The sequence below is a fragment of the Dysidea avara genome, chromosome 3 (genome assembly GCF_963678975.1).
Source record: "Dysidea avara chromosome 3, odDysAvar1.4, whole genome shotgun sequence".
Taxonomy (NCBI): Eukaryota; Metazoa; Porifera; class Demospongiae; order Dictyoceratida; family Dysideidae; genus Dysidea; species Dysidea avara.
The window spans coordinates 40,450,872-40,462,403 of record NC_089274.1 but is presented as its reverse complement, the minus strand read 5'-3'; the positions used below and the strand labels follow the sequence as shown (position 1 = coordinate 40,462,403).

The 11,532-nt window shown below is 38.8% G+C and overlaps 1 long non-coding RNA gene across 1 annotated transcript; it reads right to left on the bottom strand.

Moving 5' to 3' along the window:
• Window positions 1–5,811: 5,811 nt before the first annotated feature.
• On the bottom strand, window positions 5,812–6,888 carry LOC136250982 (uncharacterized). The gene is made up of 3 exons (XR_010698865.1): window positions 6,450–6,888; window positions 6,195–6,362; window positions 5,812–6,137 (listed from the first exon to the last, which is right to left on the bottom strand). It is a non-coding gene; the product is annotated as an uncharacterized lncRNA (long non-coding RNA).
• Window positions 6,889–11,532: the final 4,644 nt, after the last annotated feature.

Below are 11,532 nucleotides of genomic sequence, written 5' to 3'. Positions count from 1 at the left end.
TTATCTTAGAGAGCCTCCCCAGTAGCAGCAGCAGCAGCAGCAGCAGCAGCAGCAGCAGCAGCAGCAGCAGCAGCAGCAGCAGCAGCAGCAGCAGCAGCAGCAGCAGCAGCAGCAGCAGCAGCAGCAGCAGCAGCAGCAGCAGCAGCAGCAGCAGCAGCAGCAGCAGCAGCAGCAGCAGCAGCAGCAGCAGCAGCAGCAGCAGCAGCAGCAGCAGCAGCAGCAGCAGCAGCAGCAGCAGCCCCAGTAGAGACTGATGCATGAGAGATGTTGGAGAAAGAGAATTGCGAACAGAAACATCAAAGAAAGCTGGACGACCTTGACAGAAATCAGGATGGTATATATATATATATATATATATATATATATACATATATCACCAGGTCAGGACTGATGATCACCAGAGATCCTCTGCTCATGCAACGCACCAGCTAAGAATTATCTAACAGCAAGGAGTGATACAAAACGGAAACTAAGGCATCATGCCTACGGATACGCACAAGACCATAAGAGCAACCAAGAAGATGATCACCATAAGAATCAGTTGAAGATGAACAGATGCACAACTGCATGGGTAGTGGGAAATAGAGCAAAACCCAGCCAAATGCGCACAGCAACCACAGACTCAGCAACAGGCACAGCCAGGCCTAGAGAGGGATGAGGAACAGCCTTCAGCCATGCACTGGTACAGCCAGTAGAATCTGAGGCAGCTAACAAGCAAGCTCTATCCCGAATGGAACTACTGGCAACTACGTAGAGCTATTTATTTAGCTATGTAGCTATATACAGTAAGTTGTATTGCTCTTAATCTATATTATTGTACATTCTGCTATCATCAGCTATGTTGCCACACAGTGGAATTATATATACTTGTGCATATTTTCATCCTGCTTTGTAGGCACAGACATCTTTCACAGTGATCAGCTAATTGTTCTTCAAATTTTCTGTATATGTATCATGGACACATGGCCCTAAAATATAACTCAGATAGCAGTTGTAGGTGGCAGATAGTTGAAATACTCTGCTCCAATTTTGTCCTGCATCTCACTGTGTGTCTGCTTTTGGCAACTACTGAATCCATTAATCCCAGTGTCTTAATACAATACCATTCCCTACCTAAGAAGGATCATCTGACACAAACTGTACCTTTACAGGTTACATTGAACACTTGTTGAAACTTAAAGCTTCAATGTTTGTTGGCGTAAGATTCAATACGAGCTATCAATGCACAAACAGCCTAGGAATAAAAAGATACATAGTATAACTACATTTAGGTCACTCCAATCGAAGTTACTTTAATATACCATAGCTGATAGCTAAAATATTAGAAGAGCTGGGGATTGGCAAGGGGGTGCACCAGTTAGTAGGTATATTGAGCAGGGGGTCTAAAGCCCCCAGAAGCTAATAAAGCTATTTCATGTTTCAGGCTGACTGAAATTTTTGATGTAGAGCAGTTTTATGCACAAAATTAATACCTAATCATACAGCTTTCTAAGTGGACTGCATTGATCAAGAGTTTTACATGGATAAGTGACAGTCATGAGAATAGTTCAGCTAGCTATATTACGCATATAATATTATGAGCCTAAAGAGTGGATCATGTGCATTTCATTTGCAAAATATTCTTAGCAGGCTAAGTGTGCTCATGCATGGGATATAGTACTGCAGGTGCTAGTTTTCATACTCAACAACTGTAGAAGATTCTCAGTAGTCAATATGTGTGGTGACTGTTCTATTAGAATATTTGACTGACTGCTCTATTAGAGTACCTTGATCTTGTATGGAGGTAATTATTGCAGAATTGAAATTTCATTCGCAAAGAGCTACAAAAAAGCCAATAGATTACTTGGTTTACTTAAACATTGACTTTACTGCCAACAACTTCATTAACAATTCAACACAATGTGGGGTCCTTTTGAGGCAACCAGAGAAAGGCAACCAAAATGATTTCTACTATAGGGAAAATCTGGGGGCTTCTTGGGGTGCTGAAGCACCCTCCTTTGAAAGTTCATCATATATGCTAATTAGGAAGCTAGTAGAAGCTACAGGTGCAATGGGAAAGGATTTAAAAATCAAGTTAAGGGAAGGGCTAATCTCTATGCATAGTTCTAAGAAACACTGAAAGGTGGCCAAAGGTATAATTATTTTATTGTTTTACAGATCACATAACACATGTACAGACAAATTATATAAATCAAGGGATTTTAGGAGTACTGTTGTTACAACTGCTTTACAGACTGATGATGTACGATCACTTTCTTTCAACCTATGAAGTGATGGCATAATGCAAATACTTATTTAACAATTTTCCTCTCTGTCTGAGGAGGAAGGGCATGCTTTCAGACCTCTCTAGATAGAGTATTGTAGGGGCAGGAATGCAGACCATTTTTACAGGGACCCTCATACAACTAAAAATTATAAAAGTCTGTACAATACACAGAAGATCAAAACTGATCTCTTTTTCTATAGACTCCAAATCACAAACTACAAAAGTAAGTTACTAAATTGGGATAACAGCAGAAAACACCAAATGTCATGTGACAGTACTTGTGATGTTACAAGTCAGGTGGTGCATGAGGAGCTCGCTGCCAAAGAATCGCCCTTTAGCTTTTCTACTATGAATAATTTCCTCTCCAAATAGTCAATACATGATCAGTTCCCAATGCTAGTTCCTTGATAGTTTATTTTACTCTTCTCATCACTACTTTTATATAATGAGATTACTGTTCCATTAGAACGTATACCTATTAGAGAACATCTACATAGCTACATGACTAGGCCTGTGAAATAATGGCATGTGGACACTGAGGACAGATAAAATTTCCATAACATTTCAAATTCATAACTGTTTATTACATAATATGGCCATGCATGAAATTTTCACTCCTCATGTTATGCAAAACTTCTTGGTTGGCTTTGCAATACAAGTTACGGAATGCTGATAGTCTATTCCATCAATGAGATATCACCTGTGTTGTGTTTAGGTGTGGTTTGTGGGCCTGATCACATGCTTTCTTCTTGGTGGGCACACTCGCATGTACATTTACATCTCAGGGATACAGGGGGGTTCAAGGGGGGGCTTTTGACCCCCCTCCAAAATTTATAGTGTACATGCATGTACCAAGATCGAGATACTCTAATAGAGCAGTCACTCTAATAATTAAAGCAGTCACAGTATTAGAGAAGGATTTTTATGTACTTTATCAGCAATAAATGCATAGTTGGTGATGTGGGCACAGGCTGTGACCTTTTTGTTTTTTTTTTTGGTCTCACCTTACCAAACCAGACAATGTATTGCCTCAGTTCATTTTGACCCCCTTTCCATAAGTCTGGATCCGCCCCTATCCCTTCTCCATTTAATGTATCCTTACTGAATTTTGGATCCATCCCTGCATGAGCAACCACTATAATATTATAGATTTTAAGTTAAGTAGCTACACACTATATAGATATAAATTTTAAAAAAACTGCATTGCCTTGATCCTGCTGCAGGCTGAGTGGGTTTGGATCTCCATACAGAATAATCTGCTCTACACCTCTTATATTAAGTGCTATCCCACTAGGGACCTGTGAGAGCACTATAGGCCTGTAAATACAGGGAGTCTAGCTTATGTTGAATCATATATGTGAAAGAAAACTGCATGGCTTGTTTTGCAATAGCTATTATATGACAGAGACTGAAATATGTAGTGTCAACTATAGTATGTTCACGTTGAGCTGAACCCTGAAAAACAGCTAAAAATTAAAAGTGGATTTTTTCTCAACCGAGTTAACATTTCTGCCAACCAGATGATTATTGGTAACAGTAAAGGTGTCAACAACAGACATGTACGGTTTGGCTCCATTACAAGTTCGGGAAAGGGCTCTAATGGACACTGTACTTATATGGCTTCTCCATAGGAAATGTATTGTGAAAATTTTGATTGGCCGTAGATATTATGTCAAACATTTGAACAACAAGATTTTGAAATATTTTTAGCGGATCAAGCAGTACTACAAATGAGCCAAATTTCAAGATCATGTGTAATTGCATCCATGAGTTATTAAATGTTTTTGAGGATTCAGCTCAACGTGAACATACTATACACATGCATCATTTTGAATAGTGGGACAATATTAAGTAGAGTGTCCAGTAGGACCCTCCCTCTATAACTCTTGGTCCCAAGAGTTCATGATATAGAGGGAGGAAAGATTCAGCAAAATTACTGTGTAAAATATAGAACATCAATATCTCAGTATAGAGCAAAGGATTTACACCTATCAACACTTATCAGCAGTTCTCTATCACCAGAACAAGTGTTGATGTCATCAAAGATTAATGTCTATTCAACTATTCAATAATACCCAGTGATTTTGTACAGGCTGCATAGACACCCTCCCTCACTATTTTATGAACTCTTGGTATTATCTAGACCCTTCCTAATAATGCAAACTTCAGCCAATTATGCCTGAAATTATGCCTATTATGCCAGCATTATGCTTGATGCTTTTTTGCTTTCCTATAATATAATATATTATGTCAAAAATTATGCTGGTATAATTTTTTTTCTTAAGGCTTTACAGCACAAGTGCTGAAGGTCTGTAGGACACCTGGTCCAACAGCCTGTTTTAAAGTTGTTACAGAAAGTGTGTTTGAAAAGGTGGAGAAAGCAGAAAAAATCCATGACTGGACCTAGGCAGCCTTGAACCTGCAGCCATCCGATTAATGCTCGAACACTTACAGGAGTCTGCCAGGTGGTCAGGATGTTGTCAATTTCATGTATATGTATCCAAGGAACATAATGGACTCAAGCCTAGCATATCAACCCAAACTAGTTATGTAGATTTTTATTCCCTGAGAGGCACTGTACAGAGGATTTCAATAAATTAACTATTTGCTCAATCCATTGAGCACACAAATCTGTATCATAAAACATATAACCATTGTGGTGATTGTTAAAGTTTTGATTCCAAGTTACCACTTCCCCAAGGCTACAAGAATTATATGAAATCTCTTTTAAAATTTAAACTTCTAACTTAGGCTCATAGCAGACACTGGTTAAATGTTAGTTTTACAGCACAAAAGTACAAATAAGAACAGCACAGTGCCATAACGTTATGGTGTGTGTTGGCTACATATATCTTTCATAACATTTCCTCATTGTTGGAATACTGAAAGGATTATATATGGGTGCCTTCTTAGGATTCATGTCTAAGAAATGAATGCTATCTTTATGGTATATTTTCATAATGTCGATGAACTCTAAACACAGTATTTGTAAAGGACATTGGCTGCACATTTCTCAATTGTATAAGGGATACTGTATATGTAATAATGATACGTACATAAGTTTCTTTTCATTACCTGTCAACAGTGTATAGATACAGAGAAAGTGTGTACATTGTTAAGTAACACGACCTAGTTGTAAAGATCAATCATTTTAATGGTATTAACAAAAGACTGTGATCCAAGAAGTAACTACTATGTATTAGACAGTAATTTTACATGATGTTGTCCCTGAATGTTTTATGCTGCATCCATATGCAGCCATCATAGACCAGTATTGCTCAACACTAAGGTGAGTTTTTACTAAATTTATACGCCAAAACAGGGGCATTACAGTGGTTGACATAACTCAGGGGGGTGTCAGCTGCCATGCAGACTACAGGAGTCACAGGTATAAAGAATCCATACTACAGTATAAAATTGTCCCAGCTAGGCATATGAAACCCTTAAAGAAGTCTTATAATTGTTACTTCCTGTATACCAAGAAGCAGTTACAGAGTTTCATAATAGATGCTCAACTACCAATACCAAACACTGAACTGCAGAAATACATTTATACATGGGCATCACTGATAGAATGTAGATACGAAAGAATGTAGATACGAAATATACAATGTATATCATGTACACTCCTAATAGTTATACCAAATCATGTACATGTTGCCAAAATTAACAGCACTGTGCATCAGGTAAAGTTAAGTGCCAGCAGAGATTGTTTATGCCTTTGTGCAGCAAGACTTATCACAGAAACATTTGTCTTTTTCACACTTGCAAGCAGATCCATCGCACCCTTGACAGATACAGGGACAACATCCAGCAGCAGTTCCCTTACACTTGTCACCACATCCACACGATGGACCACACTGACAATTAGCTGTTAAAAATGCAAACAATAATACATCATAGAACCATATAATTTTAATCAACTTACGATTACAAGAGCACTTCTTGGCACAGCAATCCTTATCGCAGAAACATTTGCCTTTTTCGCACTTGCAAGCAGATCCATCACATCCTTGACAGATACAAGGACAACATCCAGCAGCAGTTCCCTTACACTTGTCACCACAAGCACATGATGGACCACACTGACAATTTGCTACAATAACATAGCCAAAGTAAACCACTGAATAAACTAGTACTACAGGCAGTGACCGCACTACAGATTTTACACAACTATACTCACCATTGCAGGGACATTTCACTGTACAACATCCTTTAGTACAGAAGCACTTGTCTTTCTCACACTTACAGGAGGATCCGTCACAGCCAACACACACACAGAGGCAGCATCCACCAGTAGTGCTTTTACACTGATCGCCACACTTACACGCATCACCACAGTAGCAATTTGTACACGAACACTTCGTAGCTGTACTATCGGCCATTCTTCTCTTTGACTACGACGAGGACTACACTCTGACCGGCAACGAACGTCTGACGATTCCTATTTAGTTCCGAGTTTCCTCATAATGGATCACCGCATTTCACAGCTTTTTATATGAAACTGAATAGCGCACGTCACTTAAAAGAACCTCTCGCACTACCGTTAGTGCGGCGAGATTATCTCTCCAGAGACAGCCGTCACTACACTAGAGCAGTGTTAGGTTTCCGTCCACTATAGGACTATACAGTATACCATTAGTATACTACACAAAAACACTGATCGTCAGTGCCTAGTGTTGACTCTTACAATGACAAAGTACACGACGCTGACTCTCGAAAGACACAGCACTTGACGTCAATTAGGGTTGTGAGCTACAGTACATGCAAGTACACGGTAACCCCACTACCGTCTGAATCAGGATACCTCGAGATTAACTATATAAGGTAAATGCGGGTATTTCCGGACAGCGCACAATTCCGGACACTTCGTGTATAGCACCCAAGAATGAATCAACTAGAATACACTTTTCGATTTTTATAATCCCTATAAGAATAGCTATTCACAGCAGAAATTTCAAGGCAATCCGTTGTTTCGTTCCTCGGCTAGCTTGATAAAGGTACCAAAGTGTCCGGAATTGTACGCTGTCCGGAAATACCCGCATTTACCTTAGCTAGTAGCGAGGCTAGTAGCTATTTCGCCAAGTAGTGCATAAACTGACATCCTAGCGGTACCCATCCTAGCACGCGCCGCATGACTCCGGCGGCGCCATATTTAGCTAGCTACACTGTTAAAATGAAGAGTAACCACAACTCTCAAGGAGTTCCCAGTGTAGGGAGGATTTAACACCCCTGGAGAGTAACCATTACTCTAAAGGAGTAACACATGCTCTGAAGGTGGTGTCGCTTACTCTTTAGAGTAATGGTTATTCTTTTCAGAGTGTTGGCTACTCTCCATGGGGTGTTAAATCCTCCCTACACTGGGAACTCTCAGAATGATGGTTACTCTTTATTTTAACAGTGTAGCTAAGTATGGACTAGCCGAGTTTGATTGAGTTGCTAGGTAGCTAGCTATAATTGAGTCTTGAATTGGCTTCTGTTATAGCGCGACACGACACGACCGCAACACACCTCTCGGCCTTGTTGCACGAAGAAGTGTGGCACGGCACATTGCTAACAATACCCAGCACTAACGCGCCGTGTTGTTCAAGGGGAATTACGCCACGACCCTAAGAGACGTACTGACTACTTATTTAATGTGATGCTGAGATAAACAAAGGCATGCATCCGTTGTCGTTTTTCTACTGACTAACTAGCTAGTCTATAAATGCGACAGATACTAGTAAACAAAGACATCCGTTGGTTGACCCATCCGGCGTTAAACTCGCCGTTAAACAAACTAGGCTCATTCACCAGTTACTAGAGTGCATGACCAGCACTAAAGGTCTGTGCAGCAACTTGGCCTAACAAACAAATATTGGAGACTTAAAGCATGCAACATAACAGGACGAAACAGAAAATGGGCTAAAGAAAGAAAAAAAAAGGCTCCAACCCCAAGATTCGAACTGCAGACCACCCAATGTCTTGTTGAGTTGCTTCGATGATACTATTACCACTGCATACATCTCCCTTCCCCACCACTCCCTGATTATTCCCTTCACATTTCAATAGCCATCTGTTGTAGTCTGTTGCATTATAGCATCATGTAGCTAGTTAAATAACACAATTTTCCCTTACTATTATGTCATAGTGGGTTTAAAGGATCTAGGCTGTTCCTCCCGCTCAAAGTTCACATTTACATGTCCGCTATGTATACACAAATGTAGCTGGTATATGTATACACAAATGTAGCTGGTTGAGCCATGTAAGTTTTTAAAATTTAAACATAGCTATATAGTTAGGCTCCCAGTGTATTTGCATGTATTTATAGTCTAATTCAGTCACCAGTTAGCTAGCACCAGAGCAAACAAAGAAGACAGAACCTGTATGTATGATATGTATGCAATGATATCCAGTCACGCCAACAAATCAAAGAACTAATTCTGAAATGCTAGAGAAACGGCCTGAAACCATACATGCATGCATCTACAATATAGTTAGAAAGTTACTTATTGTGTTTAGCTGTAAACCACAGAAAATTATATAACTACCAGTAATACATACATTTACACCATGCACAATATATATGTACTGTGATTGATAGCTATTATTTAAAAAAAACTTTACCAGCATCATGTAGAGAAAATATTTAGCTTGACTGATCAAAACTCACCGCATTCCATTTTTTCAAAACCTTTGAATGACACGATTTCAATTAATGTATACATGTTCATGGCATAAAAACAAGGAAGTGCATACTGACATGAACCAGAAGTTTTTCTTTTTGTAATAACACAAAAATCTACTCAAGTATCAAGCACACTATATAGTTTGTATAACAGTTTGAGGTAAGCTATAGGTTTGGCTTGGCTCTGCCTGGATGCTTGCTCCAACTTTAGAACACACCATGGCCAAATATTTACTTTTACACATAGACATCATTATGCTTAGCAGGCAAACGCCAAGTTTGCATTAGAGTCAGGTTCAAAATTAGTTTCTTCTTCACCCTGGTATAGGTTCTTATACCGTATAGATGGAAACTTTGGTGGGGGAAAACTTTGGCGAATTTGGTGATTCGCTACAAATTCGCCAAAGTTTAACCCGTCAATTACTTGTAGCACCTGAGATTAGCATCTTCATAGCTACAGATCGAGCTTGAAATCGCCAAAGTTTATTTCGCCAAATGCGATTTAGCTTGCTGTTCGCCAAAGTTTACCCTCACCAAAGTTTCCCTCTATACGGTAGGTTACTTTCTTCTCTTTTTTTCTGCTTTAGTACCTTTTGTGGAAGTTTTTATTGTTAGTTCAAAAGCCGCTACCTAAAAAAAGAAGCATGAGAATGATCTCTATACAGATGTACAACAGAGGATGTACAAGTGTTCACAACATTACACTACATCTGTGTGGTATCTGTTGTACAATTTGTACTGGTCTAGCAACAAATGAAAAAAAAAGTCCATTAATGGAATGCACATATACTGTAATATTACGAAATCACTACAACATCATGCATGCCCTGCCCAGTATGGACAATGCCATTTAATATAACAATAATTATTATAGTTGTCATGTAACATGACAAGTAAACATCAGCTTAACAGGGTTGAGCTTTTCAGTAACACGACTCATGTTACTGTAATGCTCAACCCTGTCAAGTTAGCATTACCTCAAAAATGCATAATGTATTTATTATCAACTTTACCAGTTAGGCACTTGAGGGCGAACATAGAAGTCAGAGACTATATGAGGTGTTTACCATTAGCCTATAAGCCACTTAATGCCACACACACACACACACACACACTATACAGTATAAGGAATTTTAAATTCAGTTAGGGATCAAAGAAATAAAAGACAAGGGAAGTCACCTACACTTGAATACCCATGACCAAATTAAAGAATTAAAAACAGTTTAAACTAGGGCTGTAACTATCATGGTTTTTTAGTATTCAAGTATACTCTCCATAGAGTTAACGATTGAGTACTCACAAATACCAGCTACTTGTAGTCATACCCATTTGACATGTTTTATAGTGACTTCAAACAGTTTACAACATTTTCAAGTAACAACAATGATATACACACTGTATTAAAGTACTGATGTTAGTATTCCTGACAAGAGATTATGCCAATCAAACTCTATAGCCTTCGTTGTGGCACTCCCGATGGCAAATGCATCAAGTGAGCTGGGCCATGTGATCTTAATGAGTACTCAAGTACCAATTTTATTATCTGAGTACCAAAACCCTTACTGAGTACTCGAGTATTTGCAGTGTTTGTTTCAGCCCCTAGATTAAACATTGTCTAGTTATATCTTCAGATGTAGGTAACCTCCCTTGTTTCACTACTTTTATTTCCTTGATCTCTAAAATTCCTAATTCTTCCCTGTTTATTTTTTGTAACATTAATTATTATGACTGGTGAACCCAAGCATACCGCATTAGTATATAGAAAGAATGGCGCCAGGCTTATCGTTTTCATCTGAACGCATGCCCCAACTATCAAGTTATGTATTGATATTGCTTCTGCTGGCATAGTACTAGTCAGTATCAGGAGCAAGCTACTTGGTTATGAGGTGAAGCAATGTGAAGTTTGAAACATACAATACACATGGATGCCTTTCTGGGGGGCATGGAAGCATGCCCCTAGGAAAATTTTCAGGTATTAACACTATTTTTATGCTGTACAAAATAAGTAGTGAATATTGTGACAAAAGTGACTGTCACTAAGACTTTGCAGTAATGTTCACAATTATCCACAGAATTCACTACTTTTTTTTACAGTGTATACTGTGTTGACTCAGTAAGTAGTGACTGTTTTATTAGAGTAGTTGACTGCTCTATCAGAGTAGTTTGATCTGAATTGTCTGAATATTCTTGACCAGTATCTGGAACCCTACTGTATGATGAGGCCAAACATTCATGATTCCTAATATGCAGTGCCATCACACTTATAATATAGTTACTGCCCACAGACCAGAGTGAACATCCCAGTAGGTCAAATTCCTTTGTTCCAATACAGTAGTAGTTGATATCCCAAGTTCTAAGTCTAAGCTTGAAGCTCCAATCTATATAAAACCTGATCTAACTCCTCAGGAGTGTCAAAAAGAATGTCTGTTATTGAAAGAAAGAAGAACTGAACAACAATACATCATATAAAGAAACATGATTCCTTGTACCTCAACAACAAGCTCTACTGCAAAGTGAGTACAGATGGTAACAAATTATTATGTATCTGTATCAGCACCCAATAATGCTTCTGCTGCAAGCATGGAGTCTTCCTGACTCC